This window comes from Nerophis lumbriciformis, linkage group LG21 (assembly GCF_033978685.3).
Source record: "Nerophis lumbriciformis linkage group LG21, RoL_Nlum_v2.1, whole genome shotgun sequence".
NCBI classification, from domain to species: Eukaryota; Metazoa; Chordata; class Actinopteri; order Syngnathiformes; family Syngnathidae; genus Nerophis; species Nerophis lumbriciformis.
This window is the reverse complement of record NC_084568.2, coordinates 33,580,001-33,606,112: the sequence shown is the minus strand read 5'-3', so window position 1 is coordinate 33,606,112 and position 26,112 is coordinate 33,580,001. Positions and strand designations below refer to the sequence as shown.

At 41.6% G+C, this 26,112-nt stretch overlaps 1 protein-coding gene across 3 annotated transcripts in view; it reads right to left on the bottom strand.

Annotated features, from left to right (window-relative positions):
- The window catches only part of col16a1 (collagen, type XVI, alpha 1), a 375,244-nt gene that overhangs the window by 175,771 nt on the left and 173,361 nt on the right, over positions 1–26,112 (bottom strand). The window lies entirely within an intron of this gene.

The window sequence follows — 26,112 nt, the reverse complement described above, 5'->3', positions numbered from 1 at the left end:
AATGTCTTGGAAAAATATATCACTCTTGAATCAACACAGTAGTTAATACTATGATCGATGTTAATTAAAATACTAAATGTGGGATATAAATAATAATGGAAGTATAATTGTTTGTATATAGTATATAAATTGGTACAAAGGTTTAACACGCATATAAGGATATTTCACATGCCTTTACTGTGTATATAATTGAACAGTGTTCATATTGTGTATAATGTGTATTTATAATATGTTGTACAAAAGACATTTCGTAATTTTCGGAAGTTCATCTTGTACTTGACATTGTTTATAGGGTTAGGAGCTATAAGTGTTCAACTTCAGCCTAAACCCTTTAGGTCTGCAACATTTTCATTTTCAATCTATGAATGTACAACTGTTTGTTTATTTTGTTGACCATTGACCGAAGAATAATAAATATAAATAAAATATAAAATAATATTGGAGTATACGTTCTCATGCAGTTGCTTTTAGCTGCGGGCATTACACTACAGGCTCTTCTCACTCTTTCTTGTCTCTTCTTCTCACAGAGACATAAAACAAGCGCACCTTCTTACATACGTCACATACTGTCGTGCGTGCAACGTCATACGTCCTCGCTGAGCAGAGAGGTTGCGGCATGGTAAAGTTAGCTGTGATGCTAGCGGAGTGGTGCGAGTGGTAATACGAGAGAAAGAAGGTGCGAATCTGGTAACAAATGAAGGAAGAAAAATTAATTCCCAAGAAAAACAGCTGGGCGTCCATCATCTGGCGGTGGTTTGGCTTCAAGCGGGAAGATGTTGAACAGACAACCGTAATATTTCAAGTATGCGGCAAAAGCGTTGCTACAAAAAGTAGCATTACTGCTAATTTGTAGCATCATTTAAAAAGTCACCCGCTAGAGAATGAAGAGTACCGTATTTTCCGCACTATAAGCCGCACCTAAAAACCACAAATTTTCACAAAAGCTGACAGTGCGGCTTATAACCCGGTGCGCCTTATATATGGATTAATATAAATATTTATTTTCATAAAGTTTCGGTCTCGCAACTACGGTAAACAGCCGCCATCTTTTTTCCCCGTAGAAGAGGAAGCGCTTCTTCTTCTATGGTAAGCAACTGCCAAGGTAAGCACCCGCCCCCGTAGAAGAGGAAGCGCTTCTTCTTCTACGGTAAGCAACCACCCGCCCCCGTAGAAGAAGAAGCGCGCGGGTATTACGTTTCATTTCCTTTGTGTGTTTACATCTGTAAAGACCACAAAATGGCTCCTACTAAGCGACACGCGTATAACGCAGAATTTAAACTTAAGGCAATAAGTCATGCCGAAGAACACGGAAATAGAGCAGCAGCAAGAGAATATAACATAAATGAATCAATGGTGCGTAGGTGGAGGAAGCAACAAGATGACCTGCGCCAGGTAAAGAAGACAAAACAGAGTTTCCGAGGGAACAAAGCAAGATGGCAACTGTTGTAGGACAAACTCGAACAGTGGGTTGTTGAGCAGAGAGCAGCAAGCAGAAGTGTCAGCACCATCACTATTCGAATGAAGGCAACAGCGACACTGACTCCGATGACTTCGACGAGACGGAGCCGGCCATTTTGGATCCCGTATTCGCCCAACTTTTTAATTCGGACACCGAAGGAGAAGAATTCGAGGGATTTATGAATGAAGAATAACTTCAGAAAGTGAGCGTTATGTTTATTTTGTGTGTTGTGACATTAACGTTCGAGCAACATTAAGTTATTGATGCACTATTTTGAATTTTACTATGTTTGTGATTGCACATTTGCACATTACCGTACATTTTGGGAGTGAACAGAGTTGTTAGAACGCTGGTTTTTAATATATTATTAAAGTTTGACTGACCTATCTGACTGTTTTTTTGACATTCCCTTTAGCGCAGTTAGATGCGGCTTATAACACGGGGCGGCTTATAGGTGGACACAGTTTTGAAATATGCCGTTCATTGAAGGCGCGGCTTATAACCCAGGGCGGCTTATGGTGCGGAAAATACGGTACTTGAAACTCTGCATGTCAACATCTCCGTTTGGTGCCACACCAACAAAATGCCCAAGCAACCATTTCCAGATCAACACTGTATGAAAAAAACTAGTCAACAACAGAAAGAGATAACGTCCACAGGAACCTACCACATAGCGAAGGACATACACTATTTGATTTTCTATTATGCAGCTCATTTTTATTTGACACTTATTGACATATCTTGTGTGACATCATGCACAAAAGTGCACTTTATTTGTTTTAAACTATTGTAGTAGCGTTCTGTACAAAAAGTGCACTTTAATTTAGTGTTGTTTTGATATGTCATCTTAGTGACATCATGCACAAAAGTGCACTCATAGCGTGTTTTAAAATGTCTCTGACAATCTTGCACTTTCTGTTTTGAAATGACATGAATGTTTGTGATGTTGTGATTTCCCTCTCTGCATGAAAGTTTAAAAGTAGCATATATTAATGCAGTGTGAAGAAGAATGTTTTAATGTAGACACATAGAATCATCATACTGCTGTGATTATATGCATCAAGTGTTCATTCAAGGCTAAGGCAAAATATCGAGATATATTCCATATCCCACACCTCGGATTGTAAATAATGTAAATAATTAAATTTATATACTGTGATGATTAACTTGTGTGATGACTGTATTATGAAAATAGTATATATTTGTACCATGAATTGATTTACGTGGACCCCGACTTAAACAAGTTGAAAAACTTATTGGGATGTTACCATTTAGTGGTCAATTGTACAAAATATGTACTTCACTGTGCCATCTACTAATAAAAGTTTCAATCAATCAATCAATCAATATCGTGTATCGTGACATGGCCTAAAAATATTGAGATATTAATAAAAGGCCATATCGCCCAGCCCTACATGGATATATAATTTGATTCCGAAGAAATAACAATTGTTAAAGGACTGCATTGACGTTGTGGCGTATTTGCTTACATGTTAGGTACTTTGCATAAGTTGTTTACATAAATGAGTTGAAAAATAAAGCCAACGTAGATCCACGCTGATGTCTGTGTTAACAGCCATAAAAAGATTAGAATCTTCCCAAATACATTACTTTATAATACTTTAATGTATTTTCACGTACAATACACACATTTTTAAGGTGTGGCGAATTTTATTTTATTTTCCAGTAGCAGTAGAGACTTCCTTGTTTATTGAGGGAATCCAGTCAACTTCCTTCATTGTTACTTTATCGAAGTGACGTCGAGGCCCCATTGGGGCCACATGGGGGCCTTTGTGCGTTTATACTGGAGTCTAATAAAGATCACATTTTACTCGGAGTGTGAACAGTTAGCTCGGAAAAATCTGATTAAAAAAAATAGTGCGGCTGGATCAAAAGAGATGTCGGAGACGCTTTACTGAACTAAAAGTTGCTTTATTACAAGCGAGCGTCATTATACAGGACTGCAGTTCCTGGAGGAGGTCAGGTAAAAAATGAGGCACTCTTAAATAGGGATGTCCCGATCCAGGTTTTTGCACTTCCGATCTGATACGATATTGTTTTTGCACTTCCGATCCGATACCGATACTGACCGATACCGATACTAACCGATAATGGCCTATCCGAGCATGTATTAAAGTTTAAAGTTATTTAGCCTACTTAGTTGTCAGAATCATGTTGAAAAGGGTTTGAGTACTCTTGATAACAACTAGCCAGCTGAATTAGGGGAGTTTGAATAATACACAATGGTTGGTAACAACAAACTGACCTGTTTATTCAAGGATAAACACAAAATAGACAAAATTATACATGACAAACAGAAATGGCATCATTGAAACAAGGGCTGGGCGATATGGCCTCTTTTTAATATTGCGATATTTTAAGGCCATATTGCGATACACGATATATATCTCCATATTTTGCCTTAGCCTTGAATGAACACTTGATGCATATAATCACAGCAGTATGATGATTCTATGTGTTTTGATTGATTGATTGAGACTTTTATTAATAGGTTGCACAGTGAAGTACATATTCCGTACAATTGACCACTAAATGGTAACACCCGAATAAGTTTTTCAACTTGTTTAAGTCGGGGTCCACTTAAATTGATTCATGAAACAGATATATACTATCAGATATATGCCATCATCATAATACAGTCATCACACAAGATAATCACATTGCATTATTTACATTATTTATAATCCAGGGTGTGGAGGGGGGCGCCGGATGTAAGTGTCAAAAAGACAGCCAAAAGAGTTTGATATGAGAATAAATCTAAAGTTAAAATATAGGGTAGAAATGCACCCATTTGCAGGAAATGTAGTCTTGATTTTCAACATTTTCTTTCAAGGCTTGCATGTCTACATTAAAACATTCTTCTTCATACTGCATTAATATATGCTACTTTTAAACTTTCATGCAGAGAAGGAAATCACAACTAAAAAATCACTAATTTTTTCATACGGTGTTGATCTGGAAATGTTTGCCTAGGCATTTTGATGGTGTGGACGTGTGGCACCGAATGGAGATAAGCGTCTCGACAGACGTTATAATATTTGAACAATGATGACGAAAACTGTTTTCTCTGTCGTGTCCGTGTGTCGAAAATTGTTATGCACTTATTTTTTATTTGATTTTGTGCGTGGCATATAATTGCTATGCGCAGAGGACGTTTAAACAGTGCGCAATTGCACAGGCGCGCACCTTTAGAGAGAACGTTGGTCACACGGCTGCGCTAGCATCACAGCTAACGTTAGCCATGCTGCTACCTCTCTGCTCGGGGAGGACGTATGTGACGTATGACGTGACAGTATGTGACGTGTGTAAGAAGGTGCACTTGCTGTCTGTGAGAGGGAGACACAGAAAAGAGTGAGAAGAGCCTGTCGTGTAATGCCAGCAGCTAAAAGCATCTGCGTGAGAATCCACAGACCTGTCGATGTGTTGAAGGTGTGCTGGAAAATGCGGAACGGAAAATAGGGTGCAGCAGAAAAGTGGAATGTACTATTTAAATAGGTGCGTTGGAAAACACGGAGCGGAGGTTTTTTTTTAACTGGATCTGGATCGGCATTTTCCCATGCCTTGCCGATACGCATTTTTTTGTCCCGATCCAAATATCGGATCGGGACATCCCTACTCCTAACTTGGAGAAGCCAAACCATCAGTTTTATATTCCTACCTTCTGTCTGTGTGTGTGTGAGGTCAGGAGAGTGCATCCTGACCATGAAAGGCATGTGTGTGTGTGTGTGTGTGTGTGTGTGTGTGTGTGTGTGTGTGTGTGTGTGTGTGTAAGTGACTGAAAAACAACAGATGCCGGTCATAACTTAGATGTTGACATTAAGCTAAACATGTAATCTCTTCTCACGGATAGGGCCATTATCTTTGCATACCGAGGTCCAATTTCATTGCCTTTTCTTTCGTGAGAACTAATCCGATCCACACACAAATGTCAGTACTAAAGGGCCCTATGTTATTATGTGGCCAAACTAAAATCCCTACTAGTTAAACTGGTGGTTTGCTTTCTCCAAGATGAATATAAACATTCACCATATGCAAGACAGAGTATCAGTTAATTAATTCACTTCAGTGCCGCTTTGGCCTGCAATGTAAAAGTAGCCTTAGATATTCAATTGTGCAAGACTGATCGATTTAAATGACGTTTTTTTGGTATTTTTTTACAACTTCATTGACACAGATGAAACTGTCTACAACAGAAACTGAACTGGCGTGATGTCACATAAACCGGACGTGAAGTAAAGTGAACGTTCAATTTGCTTTTATCAATAAAAAAAAAAGTCAAAAACTTTCACAAATTGAAATGAAAAAAAAAAAGACGGAACAAGATTTAACGTTTCTTCTGCCAAGAAAATATATTATGTGTCAATGTATTTTTTTTTTTTTTCAATGAAACTTGGTTAAAAGATTTCAGTGTGTGTATACATATGTTATAAACAGTCAACAATACCGCGGAAATTCATCCATCCATTTTCTACCGCTTGTCTCTTTCGGGGTCGATACCGCGACAATAATAACCATAATACGTAGAGGGGTGTAACAGTACACAAAAATGTCGGTTCGGTACGTACCTCGGTTTAGAGGTCGCGGTTCGGTTCATTTTCGGTACAGTAAGAAAACAACAATTGTTGGGTTATTTATTTACCAAATTTGCAAAATCTTCCATCAAAAATATTTTTCTTAGTGGAATATTTGATGTGAAGTAATCAGAACCTTGGATAGGTCAATAATTCATAATAACATTGATTTTGATTCGATATTATGTTTTGAGCAATGACAGTTTGAAAGAAAAAAAAACAGCTTTGTTTTATTAGTCAACATTGCAACTTTTTCTAAATTACATTTAACCTTTAAGCTTTTTTATTTCACTTTTGTTATGTTTTTGTTTATTTTAATAGTATTTTTAGAATGTGCCGTGGGCCTTTAAAACATTAGCTGTGGGCCGCAAATGGCCTCCGGGGCACACTTTTGACACCCCTGCTATAGATAATAAAACAAATAATCTGATAAATCTATGGCTAAAAAGCAGAGCCTGGCGACGCATGCGCGTTTATCATAACTCTCTCTCTCTCTCTCTCTGTCTCTGCCCCTCCCTCACCAATGCTGCTGCGCGCACATTTTGTTTTGTTTTTAACCCCTTCTTAACCCTGAACGTACATTGAAAATACACGCAACCCTAACTCAAAATGCCGGACATTTAAGGCATTTAAGAAACTCCGCCCTGACAGTTCCGCAAAAGAGGACATGTCCGGTGAAAAGAGGACGTATGGTCAGTCTATCGTAGCCCATTAGCTGCTAGCATGCCATGTGTTGTGCCTCGATGTGCATTGTTTACACAACTAGCGTTACGCTACTTAATATGTTCGTGTGGAAACTCGTTCGGTACACCTCCGAACCGAACCAGAACCCCCATACCGAAACGGTTCAATACAAATACACGTACCGTTACACCCCTAATAATATGAAATGTCCATATCATGACATCCCTATCCTTAATATAACTTGTGAAGCATGTCCAAAACAAATACAACCATGACCATAGTTAGCATGACATTTTGTAATAAATTGGCTTCAAAGATTACACTCTGGCCTTCATTAAAAGCAATCTGGGCACTGGAAAGAAGGTGAAAATTGATATGTATATCCTATTTTGATGCTGCTAATCCTGTCCCGAGTTAAAGCTAACCTGCAGGTGGTTCAGGTTTGAACCTGTCTAAATATAAAGTTGCTATTTTCCACTCATCCACACCCACACATTGCTTATTTATACTCACAGACCGTATAGTTCTGTGTTTCAAAATGCCTCTGACATTAATTCCTAGCAACCATTAATATTGCAATCAGCCTCATAAAACATGTTCAATGAATAAACAAACACAATCGTCATGCAAGGCAGTTGATCTTGCCTTAGATCCCAGAGGATGTTAGGCCTCGAGGCTTTTTCTCTGTGCTGAATTGTATATCACAGCGCTAATACATTTGAAATTCTTTGATTGCTATCTGGACCGCAAGCCATAATATCACAGAATTGCTTCCCCCCCCTCTAGACGCACTAGAGCTACATAAAAGAAACTGGCCTCAAGCAATTAAATCTTGTTTTGCTGAGCGCTGCCCATTTCACAGAGACGGCCCGGGAAACAAGTGTCTTCGTGTGACTGTCACTCATTCCTGTGTGAGTGGATTATCCTCCGATACAAAGCAAACCATTAGTCTCCGATAAATGTACGCGCATTTCAGCCCTCACATGCTTAGGAATTAAAAAGCTGCTAGAGGGACTGTATTTGATTTCTGCACACAGATACAGATTCAACACGCAAACACAAACCTATCGAGGGAAAGAAACACTTTTACACTAAGCCGGATAAGGTTATCTAGGGTAAATCCCACCTCACCTTATCCGTGTCCACACACAATGCCACCGTTTAAGACCCTCGGCCCCTGCGTCCGCCGGCGCAACACGACCTAATAGAATGCGTGGAAAATGCACACGTCATAGTCACCTCCAGTGTTGCTTTGTGTGCAGATTCTTAAATGTAACTTATCTGAACAATATCCAGTGTTGTGGTATTTCAATTAACTGGAATCCAGTGTGCTGCGGGGCCCTATTGTAGTGAATCACACCTGAGCCATCATAAATTAACCAAATCATTATTAGACATGTAAACAATGTGCTAAAGATCATTTAACATTAATCAATCTAGGGATCTAGATATCTGGTCAGGACACTCCTCACTCTTTTGCCTTCACCTTCATTGTCCATTCCTTTCTGGTGACTTTATAGACTCTGGACCTAGACGTTGAGTCCGCGACATACATGGCGGACAATAACTGATACAGTCTGCTTTGCCAATCCAAAAGCATTCGCCGCTTTCCTCGACGGCCAGGTATTACAAAGCACACGTTATCTTTTTTATCACATCCACGGGAGCTCGCATTCTCGTTGTCTCTCCTTCGACAAATGGACAAAGTTTTTCGCTAAGTAGCATCACAGCTGATCCGGCCGGACATTGGAAAGTTCTCTTGCCTTCTGAGAAGTGTTGTATCCCAAATAGCTGCAATCGCTTTCTCTTAAGGTATTCATGTGTGATTTCCACAAGCGTCTATACATGTAGAAGAAAGAGAAACACGGACAGGTCTGGATGACTCGCCTCCATCTTTCCAGTGGTTATCTCCGAGCTACGAAACCGTTTTATCATACTTGCCAACCCTCCCGGATTTTCCGGGAGACTCCCGAAATTCAGCGTCTCTCCCGAAAACCTCCCGGGACAAATTTTCTCCCGAAAATCTCCCGAAATTCAGGCACACAATATAAACAGCGTACCTGCCCACTGACGTTATAACTGTAGAATGATCGAGGGCGAGTTCTTGGTTTCTTATGTGGGTTTATTGTTAGGCAGTTTCATTAACGTCCTCCCAGCGCAGTAACAACACACAACAACAGCAGTCACGTTTTTGTCTACTGTAAAGCAGTTCGTCTGCCGTAAACAGCAATGTTGTGACACTCTTAAACAGGACAATACTGCCATCTAGTGCATTTGATGAAAGCACTTTTTGCGTGCCACACAGCAATGCATCATCAGAGAGGGCGTTCAGCATGGTTAGAAAAATAGTGACAAATAGAACAAGGATGGACAATTCAACCCTTAACTCAACAATGAGTAGATGAGTGTTATGTGTGTGTATATGTGTAAATAAATGAACACTGAAATTTAAGTATTTCTTTTAGTTTTATATATATATATATATATATATGAAATACTTGACTTGGTGAATCCTAGCTGTAAATATACTCCTCCCCTCTTAACCATGCCCCAACCACGCCCTTCCCACAACCACGCCCCCTCCCCGCCCCCCACATCCCGAAATTGGAGGTCTCAAGGTTGGCAAGTATGGCTTTATTATGAAGCTGGCTGTGGCGCATTCTTTCTGGCGTCACTTCCTGTGTGGGCGGGGTCTTTCTGGCGTCACTTCCTCTCCGAACTCAATTTGTAAACGATCAATGAGTCCATACAAAGCTAAGTGCCGGAGATTCAAGAAATACACGCCGCACTTACCCGTGTAAAAATTTGTCCGAGGAGGGGGACCTTAAACGCTGGTTTTTTGTCCTTACTTTGTATTTCTTGCCAGGTTGGCTACACGTTTAGTCAGGTTTTTATCTCTGCGCTCTCCTCCGCACTCGGGTTCTCAGATCTGATGGTTGGAGGGCAGGATTATGTCGATCTCTGGCTGAGGGCTGTGGACAATCACTACTTCAATCAGTGGCGATGATGCTCGTAACTCGAAAGTATGCATGCAACTCAAAGGCGTAACAAAAAGCCGAGAAAGCGCTTGTCTTAAAATACTCGTAAGTTGAGGTAACACCGCAGTTCAAATATGGTCTTAATATTGTCACTGCACTCACCAGAAATACATTTAAAAACGTACAGTGAACACATGTGATTGGTATCTGCCGATCTTAGTCACGGATGATCGCTATTGGAACTGGCAGCATAAAACCTGGATCAGAACACCCCCAATGCATGTATTTATCGTTCCTCACTATACAATTTACTTATTTATTTATGTATTTATTTGACAGGGACAGTACAATGAAACATTGCTACCCATGGGTAACCGATGTCAAAGTGCATAAAACTTCTAGCCACAGGCTCATTTGGCTTTTAAAGAAAAGTTGAGAAAAGGGTAAAACACATACAAAAGGATTAAGACAAGTACAAAAATAAAAACACATTGAAAATAATTTGTCCATACTACACCCAGTTCTAGTGCTAACACTTCTGATTTTCCTTAAAGTGGAATATTATCACCAGACCTATGTAAGCGTCAATATATACCTTGATGTTGCAGAAAAAAGACCATATATTTTTTTAACCGATTTCCGAACTCTAAATGGGTGAATTTTGGCGAATTAAACGCCTTTCTAATATTCGCTCTCGGAGCGATGACGTCACAACGTGACGTCACATCAGGAAGCAATCCGCCATTTTCTCAAACACCGAGTCAAATCAGCTCTGTTATTTTCCGTTTTTTCGACTGTTTTCCGTACCTTGGAGACATCATGCCTCGTCGGTGTGTTGTCGGAGGGTGTAACAACACGAACAGGGACGGATTCAAGTTGCACCAGTGGCCCAAAGATGCGAAAGTGGCAAGAAATTGGACGTTTGTTCCGCACACTTTACCGACGAAAGCTATGCTACGACAGAGATGGCAAGAATGTGTGGATATCCTGCGACACTCAAAGCAGATGCATTTCCAACGATAAAGTCAAAGAAATCTGCCGCCAGACCCCCATTGAATCTGCCGGAGTGTGTGAGCAATTCAGGGACAAAGGACCTCGCTAGCACGGCAAGCAATGGCGGCAGTTTCTTCCCGCAGACGAGCAAGCTATCGACCCTAGCTTCCCTGGCCTGCTGACATCAACTCCAAAACTGGACAGATCAGCTTTCAGGAAAAGAGCGCGGATGAGGGTATGTTTACAGAATATATTAATTGATGAAAATTGGGCTGTCTGCACTCTCAAAGTGCATGTTGTTGCCAAATGTATTTCATATGCTGTAAACCTAGTTCATAGTTGTTAGTTTCCTTTAATGCCAAACAAACACATACCAATCGTTGGTTAGAAGGCGATCGCCGAAATTGTCCTCGCTTTCTCCCGTGTCGCTGGCTGTCGTGTCGTTTTCGTCGGTTTCGCTTGCATACGGTTCAAACCGATATGGCTCAATAGCTTCAGTTTCTTCTTCAATTTCGTTTTCGCTACCTGCCTCCACACGACAACCATCCGTTTCAATACATGCGTAATCTGTTGAATCGCTTAAACCGCTGAAATCCGAGTCTGAATCCGAGCTAATGTCGCTATAGCTTGTAGTTCTTTCCGCCATGTTTGTTTGTGTTGGCTTCACTATGTGACGTCACAGGAAAATGGACAGGTGGTTAAAATCAGGCACTTTGAAGCTTTTTTTTTAGGGATATTGCGTGATGGGTAAAATTTTGAAAAAAACTTCGAAAAATATAATAAGCCACTGGGAACAGATTTTTAATGGTTTTAACAATTCTGAAATTGTGATAATGTTCCCCTTTAAGCAACTTTTTCAGTTTTGTGGAGAAAAGTTTAATGTTCGACTGTGACTTTAAGTCCGGTGGCAAAGAGTTCCACAGATGTGAAGCCTTCACTGAGAACTCAGACTGACCCAGAGTCGTCCGCGTCTGCACACCTTCACTACTCTATCTTTGTATTCCTTGACACATCACATCAGGGGCTAATCCATTAAGACACTTAAAAATAGCGAAGACATTTATAAAATGATCAAAACTCATCATGTTATATTTTTGGGTAATATGGCAGTGATGATGCTTCATTGTTTTTTTTGTCAAATATCATTAGTGTTTGTTTATATAATGACAACAGAGGCTTCACTACACATTACGTGGCCTGTCCCCAGACCATGGCACAATAAGACATATGGCATCAAATCATTGCATGCATGTAAACTTGTGCAGCTTGAACAGATAATGTCTAAATTCTGTAAATTCTTAGTACTATGAACATCATCTGCTCCCTAAAGTAACTAAACTATTGTGTTTGAAGGCCAGGCCAATTACAGTCTAGAAAGAGAAGATGGGAAAATTCACCAGAAAAGTATCTGTCATGCTCACAACTGCATTTTATGAAGCCCAATCTGAACATAGCATTAAGACAAACAACACGTATATATTTCGATAAAGTACTGTCAGATTTGAATCAGACCTATTTTAAAAATCCAATTTAGCGTTAATAAAATTATATTTATGACCAAACCAATGAGGGACAAGCTAAGGCTTTAACATCTATATGAGTTGAAGGTAACAAAGACGGGCACTAAAAACAGAACTGGCCACACCGTCACCTGGGTGGCATTTTCTAAGGGCAAAACTTAGGGAAAAAAAAGGTTTTCCTTGTTATACTATAAACTACTCTATGTGCCCATGACAAACAAAATGTGAGACACTTGAAAAAAGTGCCTCATTGGACCGAAAGACTGTTTTGTAGACAGATTTATTAGGCCGTAGAGTGAGCAGCGCTAGCAGCAGTGGACAGACTGATAAACTACTCAGTGCTGACCCAATTGTCATGTTGTGAAAAGTGCTTTATCGCTGACTAGAAAGAGGCAGAGCTGTCTGAGAAGCAGTTATAACTCAGCTGTCAAGGCAGTGCATAACTGCTACTATTGACATTTCAAACACATCTCGTGTTTTAACAATGTAAACACCCCGGGCAGTGAAAATAATGTTGTGCAAATGTTCATCCATTAAACCGTTCACTGCGACCGCTCGTACTATAGGGGTGTAGGGAGTGGAGTCTATCTCAGTGGGCATACAACATCCCAAAGAGGTGAGTACACCCCTCACATTTCTCAGGAACAGGGGTCTTCATTGTTTTCCAGGACAAGGACCCACAAATTACGTAACTGTGTTGTCCGAAATTATGATTGTATTTTACATTATACTGGTCCTGAAGGTAATTTATTGTGCAATACCAGCGATTAAAAGTGCATAAAAAACAATTCACATCAGAATTGTGATTCCTATTTAAATCGAATTATTGTTTTAAATAATTGATTAAATATATATACATATATATTATGGGTGTGCATCTATACTAGGGTTGTACGGTATACCGGTACTAATATAGTATCGCGGTACTAATGAATAAAAAACGGCACTATACTCAATTTGAAAAGTTCCTGGTTCCCCATTTAAATTTTGTATTTTTTTTTAACGAGCATGACGACCTCATGACATTGCTGGTTTTACGAGCAGAGGAGCATGTTCGGCAGCGCAGGATCACAGAGTACTTACAAGCAGACGCAGAGTGTAGACAGAAAAGGGAGAATGGATGCATTTTGGCTTAAAAAGTAAAGATAAAAATGAAGTTATAACACTGAAACACCCTCAGGAAGAGGTGTTTTAAAACATGGCTAGCTAGCTAGCAGCTAACATCCATCCGCAGTCGGCAGTGTTTTAGCTACTTCTAAATCACAAATTTTCGTCTTCATGGTGACAAATAAAGTAAGTTTCTTACAAGTATCATCCCTGCAGGACGAGGAATAGCTAAACATGCTTCACGAGGAGGATACAATAGCTCATCGGCGTCACCGCTAACAAAAGATAGTGCGCCTGAATGTAAACAAATTCCATGGGTGGATCTACACCTAACATCCACTGTAATGATACCAACTACAATAGCGTATATAGTCGATACTACTGTGATTACATCGATATTTTTTTATCGTCGCAAAATCTTTTTTCCTTTCTTTAAAATGAATATAATGTTTATAAACTCAAGAAATACGTCCTTGGACACATGAGGACTTTGTGTCTTGGTGGGGTTTTCGCAGTTTACTACGGGGTTCGTTCTCCCGAAATGCAGACGGACCACTCCGGACATGGCGTGCAGGTTAGAACATGATTTATTCCTAAAACGGAAAACAAGTCGCACTCGAATCTAATGCTACTATTTGGCATGGACTATGGACAAGAAATAATCACGTAACTTTGGCATGAAACAAACATTTTACGTAGCAGAATGCATGAAGCAAACAATGACGCAGGCTTAAATAATGCCTCTGATTAGTGCTCGGGAAGCAGGTGAGCGGGCAAACACTAATCAGAGACAGGTGGAAATAATAAGTAACCACGGTAACTAAAACAAACAAGGGTGCACAAAAACAGGAACTACGGAGTCCAAAACTAACAGAACATAACAAAACATGATCCGGACCACGAATCATGACACTTTGAATATGACCAATGTATGATCCTGTAACTACCGTATTTTTCGGACTGTAAATCACAGTTTTTTTTCATAGTTTGATAGTTGCTCCAGTGCAACTTATATATGTTTTTTTCCTTCTTTATTATGCATTCTCGGCAGGTGCAACTTATACTCCGGTGCGACTTATACTCCGAAAAATGCTGCTAACTAGCGTGTCAACCGCGAGCTGGCAACAAGTGCACTATTTGTTAGATGGCAACTAACACGGCAAACGCAAGTTGACAATTAAGGCATTAATCGCTTATCTCAACTAGCGCGTTGCTCGCTAGCTGACAACTAGTGGGCCAATTAATTGCTAGCTGACAACTAACTAAGGCGCTAATTGCTAGCTATCTTAAATACTAACATAAATAAAATATAGTTATATCCATCCATCCATCTTCTTCTACTTATCCGAGGTCGGGTCGGGGGCAGCAGCCTAAGCAGAGAAGCCCAGACTTCCCTCTCCCCAGCCACTTGGTCCAGCTCCTCCCGGGGGATCCCGAGGTGTTCCCAGGCCAGGCGGGAGACATAGTCTTCCCAACGTGTCCTGGGTCTTCCCCGTGGCCTCCTACTGGTCGGACGTGCTCTAAACACCTCCCTAGGTTTGGGTGGCATCCTGACCAGATGCCCAATCCACCTGATCTGGCTCCTCTCCATGTGGAGGAGCAGCGGCTTTACTTTGAGCTCCTCCCGGATGGCAGAGCTTCTCACCCTATCTCTAAGGGAGAGCCCCGCCACCCGGCGGAGGAAACTCATTTGGGCCGCTTGTACCCGTGATCTTGTCCTTTCGGTCATAACCCAAAGCTCATGACCATAGGTGAGGATGGGAACGTAGATCGACCGGTAAATTGAGAGCTTTGCCTTCTGGCTCAGCTCCTTCTTCACCACAACGGATCGATACAGCGTCCGCATTACTGAAGACGCCGCACCGATCCGCCTGTCGATCTCACCATCCACTCTTCCCTCACTCGTGAACAAGACTCCGAGGTACTTGAACTCCTCCACTTGGAGCAGGGTCTCCTCCCCAACCTGGAGATGGCACTCCACCCTTTTCCGGGCGAGAACCATGGACTCGGACTTGGAGGTGCTGCTTCTCATCCTAGTCGCTTAACACTCGGCTGCGAACTGAGCCAGTGAGAGCTGAAAATCTTGGCCAGATGAAGCCATCAGGACCACGTCATCTGCAAAAAGCAGAGACCTAATCCTGCAGACATCAAACCAGATCCCCTCAACGCCCTGACTGTGCCTAGAAATTCTGTCCATAAAAGTTATGAACAGAATGGGTGACAAAGGGCATCTTTGGCGGAGTCCAACCCTCACTGTATAGTTATATTTTCATTTTATTCACATCAGCTATGTGACAGTGTGTTGGTTCAATGTTCATTTGCATTTAAAGACATTTATATTTGTGGGAAAATTGTGGAGGGAAATAGAAAGAAAATATATATTTTTTAAAAACACAACAATAACAATAGATTGCCCCAGTGTGTGAATGTGAGTGTGAATAGTTCTGTGTTGGCCACTCGTCCATGGTCTGCTCGACCTTGCGCCCGAGTGCAGCTGGGATAGGCTCCCCGCCACCCCGAGAGGGACAAGCAGTAAAAAAAATAGATTGATGGATGCCAAAAATTGAATGACCTCCCTGCAGAACCTCTGCGGACCCCCTGGGGGTCATGGATCCAATGTTGAAGACCTCTGCTCAGCCTATAAAAACTAAAACATCACCAAGAGTAGTCTGTGTCCAAAATAAGAAGCAATACAGACTAACTGAAAATAAGTCGACATAAGCCAATATCGTGTCAATATCTGGCAACACAAGTGAGTACCCCTCACAGTAAACATGTCCACATTGTGTCAGGTGTGTCAATATTTAATATGAGCACTATTGTTATCTAGCACCCGCCTTAGGAGTCACCAGAGTTGCACAAGTCATTCCTGGAATCCTCTTCCCTTCCCCTCCTCCATGATGAGATCACTGATGGCACTGGTGGATGTTAGACACCTTGATCTCCGCCACCTTCCGCATGAGAATGCTCGTCAGGGGCTCAGATATGCTTGCTCCATCCATCACCTTCAGCTTCCCCGGCAGGGCTCTTGTCATCTGGGAGGTGTGTTGGGGCTCATTATCATGTTGGAAAACTGCCATGCCTTTCCGATGGAAGAGGATCATGCTCTGCTTTGTAATGTTGGGATTCTTCTTTTCCCACCAATGAACCGCAGCTACAGGGAGCCGGCAGCACTCATGCAGGCCCAGGCAATGACACTACCACCACTATGTACTACAGGGAGCCAGCAGCACTCATGCAGGCCCAGGCCATGACACTACCACCACTATGTACTACAGGGAGCCAGCAGCACTCATGCAGGCCCAGGCCATGACACTACCACCACTATGTACTACAGGGAGCCAGCAGCACTCATGCAGGCCCAGGCCATGACACTACCACCACTATGCTTGACTGCAGGCAAGACAATTATCCTGGTATTAATTTGTGTTGCCAGCTATTTAAACAATAATCGCTGCGTGTGGAATCATTTTCAGTAGATACTAAATCTATTTTGTACGTAGGGCTGTCAAAAGTAACACCTGTGCCTAGTCACAAAAAAATATCGAAATAATCATGTATATGCACAGGATAATCATTAAATAAGTTTTAGGGGTGTCCCAATGCAACTTTTTTATTTGGACATTGGAGCATTTGGCCGATACCGATTTTAATCCGATATGATATCAGCAAGATTCATACATATATATTTATTTGATATACAATCGCGATCAAAAGTTTATATGCACCTGTAAAGAACATAATGTCATGGCTGTCTTGAGTTTCCAATCATTTCTACAACTCTTATTTTTTTGTGATAGAGTGATTGGAGCACATACTTGTTGGTCACAAAAAACATTCATGAAGTTTGCTTCTTTTATGAATTTATTATGGGTCTACTGAAAATGTGACCAAAATTATACATACAGCAATGTTAATATTTGCTTACATGTCCCTTGGCAAGTTTCACTGCAACAAGGCGCTTTTGGTAGCCATCCACAAGCTTCTGCTTGAATTTTTGACCACTCCTCTTGACAAAATTGGTGCAGTTCAGCTAAATGTGTTGGTTTTCTGACATGGACTTGTTTCTTCAGCATTGTCCACACGTTTAAGTCAGGACTTTGAGAAGGCCATTTTAAAACCTTCATTCTAGCCTGATTTAGCGATTCCTTTACCACTTTTGACGTGTGTTTGGGGTCATTGTCCTGTTGGAACACCCAACTGTGCCCAAGAACCAACCTCCGGGCTGATGATTTTAGCTTGTCCTGAAGAATTTGGAGGTAATCCTCCTTTTTCATTGTCCCATTTACTCTCTGTAAAGCACCAGTTCCATTGGCAGCAAAACAGGCCCAGAGCATAATACTACCACCACCATGCTTGACGGTAGGCATGGTGTTCCTGGGATTAAAGGCCTCACCTTTTCTCCTCCAAACATATTGCTGGGTATTGTGGCCAAACAGCTCAATTTTTGTTTCATCTGACATCACATGGACAAGATAAGACCTTCTGGAGGAAAGTTCTGTGGTCAGAAGCGCCTTATTGCAGTGAAACTTGCCAAGGGACATGTAAGCAAATATTAACATTGCTGTATGTATACTTTTGGTCACATTTTCAGTAGACCCATAATAAATTCATAAAAGAAGCAAACTTCATGAATGTTTTTTGTGACCAACAAGTATATATAATCACTCTATCACAAAAAAATAAGAGTTGTAGAAATTATTGGAAACTCAAGACAGCCATGACATTATGTTCTTTACAGGTGCATATAAACTTTTGATCGCGACGGTATATATATATATATATATATTGCTTTTTGAAACAGCTCAACACAAAAAGGATATAAAGATAATTAAAAAATACCTGCAGTGCGTTGGTGTCTTGCCAGAGTTTGTATTTTGTGGGAATACAGAATGTGTATTCCTGCTTTAGGAGCACTTGCATTTAGAGGAGGGGAGCTATACTTCCATGTTTAGATAGCGGTTTCTTGCATTAATAACACAAAATGTGGATTGTTACGATCATGCTTTGATTGTCAAAGATGTTAGGTGATATATTTTCCACCTGAATCAATGTTTCTGATATTCTGATATATTACATGTTGTACAAGCTAATGGCATTCATATCCCTGCATGACAATGTTTAACCTCTTCTACCTACTTTTTAATAAATATAATATTCAGCATGTTAAACATTCTGTAATTGCTGACTATCAATAAGAACAGGTTATAAAATAATATACCATAGCAAATGGTAATATTGTGTAATGAACTGTATTCACTTGGTGTGGGCTGCAGAGGGCAGTGGCAGGCATGCCTGCAGAATTAAACCTAGTCTCAGTGGTAGCGAAGAAGAAGATGAGCTTGTTCAAGGACAATCTTCCTCCTTGATGTATCATCACTGCCATTACAATACACCTAATTTTCAAATCTGCCAAAAAACCTTTATTTAGGAAGAAATATCACAGAATAAAAGAATAGCATGATGTTATTGTAAGACGATTTTTCGTTGTTTTGTTGGTTCGACTGGATGTGAAGTGTAGCGCTATTATTGTGAAGCCGTCAACCAGACGTGTGTGTGATTGGTATGAGAAAAGACTTGAAATGTTTTGACGAAAAGCAGTGTAAATATATACACATATATACATTATATATACACACATACATACATATATACATATATATATATGAATATACACATATATGCATACACAGTAGGGATGTCCCGATCCGATATTTGGATCAGATCGGCCGCCGATATTTGCAAAAAAATGCGTATCGGCAAGGCATGGGAAAATGCCGATCCAGATCCAGTTTAAAAAAAACTCCGGTCCGTGTTTTTCAACGCACCGATTTAAATATTACATTCCACTTTTCTGCTGCTCCCTAATTTCCGTTCCGCATTTTCCAGCACACCTTCAACACATCCAAAGGTCTGTGGATTCTCACGCAGTTGCTTTTAGCTGCTGGCATTACACGACAGGCTCTTCTCACTCTTTCCTGTCTTACAGACAGCGAGCGCACCTTCTTACACACGTCACATACTGTCACGTCATACATCACATACGTATACGTCCTCCCCGAGCAGAGAGGTAGCAGAATGGCTAACGTTAGCGCAGCCGCTAAGGTGCGCGCCTGCTCAAGCGTCCTCTGCGCACTGCAAATCTATGCCACGCACAAAATCAAATAAAAAAAATAAGCGCATAACAATTTTCGACACATGGACACGACAGAGAAAACAGTTTTCGTCATCATTGTTCAAATATTGTAACGTCTGTCGAGACGCTTATCTCCGTTCGCTGCCACAAGCCCACACCATCAAAATGCCAAGGCAAACATTTCCACATCAACACTGTATGAAAAAAATAGTGATTTTTTTTAGTTGTGATTTCCCTCTCTGCATGAAAGTTTAAAAGTAGCATATATTAATGCAGTATGAAGAAGAATGTTTTAATGTAGACACATAGAATCATCATACTGCTGTGATTATATGCATCAAATGTTCATTCAAGGCTAAGGCAAAATATCGAGATATATATTGTGTATCGCAATATGGCTTTAAAATATCGCAATATTAAAAAAAGGTCATATCACCCAGCCCTAGTTCAATGATGCCATTTCTGTTCGTCATGTATAATTTTGTCTATTTTGTGTTTATCCTTGAATAAACAGGTCAGTTTCTTGTTACCAACCATTGTGTATTATTCAAACTCCCCCAATTCAGCTGGCTAGTTGTTATCAAGAGTACTGTTGTGTATTAACAGTCCTAGTTTTGTCCCTGCTGAGTTACCGTCATGCCTACTGCTCTTGATGTCACTTCCTGTATCATACAGTGTTGTTGTTGACCTGGAGAATAGTAAATGTGAAGCTACAGAGCAACCGACGTTTCCGTGTCCTTATATTATTATTGGTGTAATGCCCAACCATATATATGGGTATATAACAATTGGCGACGAGGTGGTGCGTCCTCACATTGTGTGTTTATTGTTTACCTTGGCCGTCCGTGTGGTTTTTTTTGACGAGCATTAACGAGCAACCGCGGGATACAGGCGGGGGTGCTGTCTACTTGCTGGAGAGTGGATGACCAGCATGTTACAGAGCACAGCTCTATTGCAAGAGAAAGGCACGTTTCCATGGTAAAGGACACTTAGAGAAGACAAGAAAAGACATTGACATACATCAAATTTCCGAAGCAGAGGAATATATTGGGGACATTTTTTTTTTTTGAACATGGCTGCACTGATTGGACATATTGGACCTTTTGAGGAGGACACAGAACAGTGGAGTTCATACACTGAGAGGTTTGAGTATTTTGTACTGGCTAACAAAATTGAAGATGATGTTTTGGTGCCAACATTTTTGAGTGTTGTAGGAGGTAAAACATTCACCCTATTGCGCAGTCTACTCCAGCCTGACAAGCCAGGAGACAAATCCTATAGGGAAATAGTGACAATATTGGGGGATCACTACTCTCCTAAGCCACTGCTAATTGCAGAGAGATTCAGATTCCATAAAAGGAACCAAGAGGAGGGTGAATCTGTCTCACAGTTCATAGCTGTATTGAAACGGTTGTCTGAACATTGTGAATTTGGACTTTCACTCAATGACACCATACGTGACAGACTGGTGTGTGGTCTACGCAGTGAGGCCATCCAGAAACGACTGCTTACGGAGGCTGATCTAACCCTGGAAAAGACTGTGCGTATAAGTACATCAATGGAGATGGCTGCCCATGAAGCACAGCAGTTAAGTGCCTCAGTTCAAGTTAATAAATTGTCTTTGGAGCCACAAAACAAGGCGACAGCTGGCAATCCATGCTACCGCTGTGGGAGGCCGGGACATCAGTCATCAGAGTGTTGGTGTAAGGACTTGGACTGTAGAAACTGCGGGAAGAAAGGACACATCGAACGTGCCTGTAAAGCGAAAAAGGCTCAGACGAGCAAACAGCACATTGAGACCAAGAAAAGTGGTTTCCAACGGAACAAGAGAAAACAGGTGAATATGGTGGAACGTGACCAGGATGAGCCAAGCGACTGTGACTCTGATGATGAGATCACAGTACATGTTTTATCTGTCAGGGACAGTGATGATGGATATTGGGTCACACCACTGTTGGAGAACCATCCTATAAGAATGCAAGTAGACACTGGTTCACGCGTATCGATGGTATCAGAAGCTGTTTACAGTGAAGAACTGCAGCACCTTGTACTACAACCAACCCGGCTGAAGTTAAGGACCTACACAGGAGAACCGGTCCCAGTGCTGGGAGTTGTGGATGTGACAGTGGAACACAACGGACAGAAAAAGACTCTTCCACTGTATATCATTCAAGGCAAACGGCCAGCATTGCTAGGCCGCCAGAAGTTTAGTAAGATAGATTTATGTCAAGCCTATCTACAAATGCATGTGGATTCAGAGTCACAAGAGTTGTTGACTATAGTGACACACAAGGGCCTGTATAAGTACCGCAGGCTCCCTTTTGGAATTATCTCTGCCCCAGCACTGTTCCAAAGAGCCATGGACCAGATTCTCAGTGGGATACCAGGGGTCCAGTGCTATCTCGATGATCTGCTCATCACGGGACCGGATGAGCAGTCACACTTGAGGAATCTGGACATCACACTGCAAAGATTGGAGGAATATGGCCTGAGAGTTCGGAAGGATAAGTGTGAGTTTTTCCAGCCTTCTGTTGAATACCTGGGGCATGTAATCGACAGCACAGGACTCCACAAGGCACCATCAAAAGTGAAGGCTGTTGTAGAGGCTCCATCTCCGAAGAATGTAAGTCAGCTAAGGTCATTCCTGGGCCTCCTAACATACTATGCAAAGTTTGTGCCTAACCTTGCAAATGCATTGAAGCCTCTGCATGAACTTCTGAACAAAACCAAGAAATGGAAGTGGACGTATAAATGTGAGACAGCTTTCAAGGAAGTGAAGACAGCGCTGTCACAATCTGAGGTACTCACTCATTTTGACCCCACATTGCCAATTCAGCTGGCATGTGACGCCTCACCTTATGGTGTGGGGGCAGTAGTGTCACACATAATGCCATCGGGCGATGAAAGGCCCATCGCTTTTGCATCAAGGACATTGAGTAAAGCAGAAAGCAATTACGCCCAAATTGAGCGTGAGGCACTATCTATAGTGTTTGGGGTGAAAAGATTTCACCAGTACCTTTATGGCAGAAAATTCACGCTACTGACTGACCATCGGCCTCTCACCTCCATTTTTGGTTCCCATACTGGCATTCCATCGCTTGCTGCCAGCCGTATGCAACGATGGGCTCTTTTACTGTCTGCCCACCAGTACGACATTAAATATAGGAAGGCAGATCAGCATGGAAATGCTGATGGGCTGTCAAGACTTCCACTGTCACACACATTGAGCCAAACCAGGCTGAGATATTCTACTTCAAGGAAGCGGCTGCTACCCCAGTGACCTCAGCTCATGTGAAGAGACACACTCGCAATGACCCAATCATGTCTGAAGTTATGGACATCATTGCTTGCGGCAGAAAAGGAGATATGACCCAAAGCTTAAAGCCATATCTGATGAGGAGAAATGAGCTTTCAGTCCAGTCTGGATGCTTATTGTGGGGCTATCGTGTCATTATTCCTCCACCATTAAGAGCAAAAGTGCTTGATGAGCTTCACTCGGGGCACTGTGGTGTAGTGCGAATGAAAGAAATGGCACGCAGCTATTTCTGGTGGCCAAGCCTGGATGCAGCTATAGAAGAAAAAGCCAAGTCATGCTCGGCCTGCCACAAACTGAGAAACCTCCCACAGCTGGCTCCCTTGCATCCGTGGGATTGGCCTGAGGAACCATGGCAAAGAGTCCATGTTGATTTTGCTGGACCACTGGAGAACCACATGTTCTTCGTTGTAATTGATGCTCATAGCAAATGGCCTGAGGTCGCTGTCATGAAGAGCACCTCGTCAGAGAGAACCATTGAAGAGTTGAGATCCATTTTCAGTCGTAATGGTCTGCCACAGCAGTTGGTTAGCGACAATGGTCCACAACTGGTGTCAGAAGAATTTAAGGCATTTATGGAGGAGAATGGTATTCAGCACATCAAGTCTGCGCCCTATCATGCGGCTACAAATGGGCTTGCGGAAAGATTTGTACAGGCTCTGAAGAAAGCTCTCAAGTCCTCTCCAAGCACGCAAACCCTTAACAGGCGCCTCAATGCTTTCTTGTTGGCATATCGAAACACCCCTCATGCTACCACTAAGGTGTCCCCTGCCTCAGCGATGTTCAAGAGACAACTCCGCACTCGACTAGATCTCCTGAAACCTCAAAAGACAAGAGAGGTTGTGCACCAGCAACAGAAGGCTCAAGTGGAAAGACGGGCAAATGCAAAATTGCGGAGCTTCATGGTAGGAGACCGGGTTCTTGCTAGGAACTACACCAACGATATAAAGTGGGTGCCTGCGACCATTGTTTCCAAAACAGGTCCTGTCTCATATACTGTAGAAACCAGTGACCATCGCATCTGGAGAAGGCACCTCGACCAACTGCTGCACACTTCTGGGTCTCATGATGACTCACGCCAGCCGACATCTTTTGTTCCGGAGCTGTGTCCTTCCCTGGAGCAGCCTCAAACCCCAGACACGGCTGCTGTTCGAAGTACACCTGGATTTGCTCCTAGCACACCAGAACCTGCACGAGTACCTGCCTCAGGTTTCACTTCACCCAGACCAGAACCCACACCATCTACAGTGACCGAAGTGCCTAGAGGTCGTGTTTACCCTCAACGAGAAAGACGACCCCCAGATAGACTGTCATTGTAGTCTAGGCGCTGACCCGTGTCATTGGGGCAGAATAATCCCCAGGGTTCAGTTTGGGATTGAGGTAGTCCACCCTCATTCTCTAGTTCAGGCAAGTGTTGTATTTGTTTAAAGTTATCGTTGAACAGTTTATATTTCACAAAAGAGACTAACGTGTATTTTGAAGTTGGCTTTGATTTTGTTATTTTATTTTTTGTTAAGGGAACCTTAAAAGTAAAAGGGGAGGGATGTTGTGTATTAACAGTCCTAGTTTTGTCCCTGCTGAGTTACCGTCATGCCTACTGCTCTTGATGTCACTTCCTGTATCATACAGTGTTGTTGTTGACCTGGAGAATAGTAAATGTGAAGCTACAGAGCAACCGACGTTTCCGTGTCCTTATATTATTATTGGTGTAATGCCCAACCATATATATGGGTATATAACAAGTACTAAAACCCTTTTCAACATGATTCTGACAACTAAGTAGGCTAAATAACTTTAAACTTTAATACATGCTCGGATAGGCCAGTATCGGTCAGTATAGGTATCGGTCAGTATCGGTATCGGATCGGAAGTGCAAAAACAATATCGGTATCGGATCGGAAGTGCAAAAACCTGGATCGGGACATCCCTAATACACAGTATATACATTATATATACATACATACTGTATATATATATACATATGTACACACATACATACATAATTTATACATGCATACATACAGTATATGCATCTGTTACTACACGTGTCAGTGTCCTGTCAGGAGAATGCTATTGTTTATTATTATTGTATAAATAAGATTATATTTTTTAAACATTTCACTTGAATGCACGTCATTTCTAACAGTTTTGTCAAAAGTACCATCTGCGTGTATTTTTGAGTGAAATTAGCCAGTGAGCATACCAGTCGGAGTCCCTCACTTATCGTGTTGACCTGATGGCTGACGTATAATAACCTGCGCTGCCTTTCAGGGATCCACCTTTAAGGTAAAGGAGCAGGTAAGGCTCAAATAAATTGTGTGATTCATCTGCACATATACGTGATTATTGTTATATTTTATTGTGGTTAATCACATGAATTAACTCGTTATTTTTGACAGCTCTATAATGGCGGTTTTCTGATGTTTTTTTAGGCAGGATAGAGGACTGACCATCACCTGCATTGTTAGCCGCCTGGTACTTGCAGTTTTTTCACTTTTTAGAATGCAAAGAAAAGGGAAGGATGTGTGTTCTTGTCTCACATAAGGGTTGTGGATGATGGCAAAACTCCCCAAAAAAGTGCAGCTTTCTTACAAGCAATGCTTGTTTAAACGCGACTAATCATCGTTTTAAAAGTGTGGTTTATCTGATTTTTAAAAATGTATCATTTAACAGCACTAATTGTTATACAGGCTGTACACTGACTATTCTAAAGTGCGTTTAAGTCCTAAAGAATTGTCTCCAGAGCAGAGAGACTGTAATAAAAGTGGTTTGTGGAATGTGAGGGGTGCACTCACATGGTGAGACACTGCAGGGTGGAAGGTGGACCGAGATTGCTCTCCTTTCGGTTTGCCAATTTGAACTTTATATGGTGCTAAACTTTCTGCACCGTCTCTTACTACCCGTGAGAGAGCAAGATCAGCCTCTGGAATGCCTCCATTACGCTGAAACCTTTATTCTTTTTACAACAATTTAAATAACAGGCATAGATCATTCCCAATGCGTGTTCCTATGCAAAGAAGTGGGATATAAAAGCAAGCCGAAAGGGCTGTTACGTTCAATTTTACAAGGTGGCGTCAGTGGCGAGGGAGAGGAAGCGGTTTATCTGGAAATGAATTCAAAGCCCGACCTGTGGGGGTATGCGTTTTCCAAGTGTCTGCATTGTACACTGCAGCTAGCTTGACGCGTTGAGTGAAGGTTCAGAGGCTTTTTAGCCCGAGGGTTGAAATTTTAGCGTGAAAAGGCAAACACAGAACAACTAAGAACTCATTCTATGAAACAATCTCTCACTCCCACAGTTGTGAACTGTGGATTTTTGTGTGTTTCTCTGTG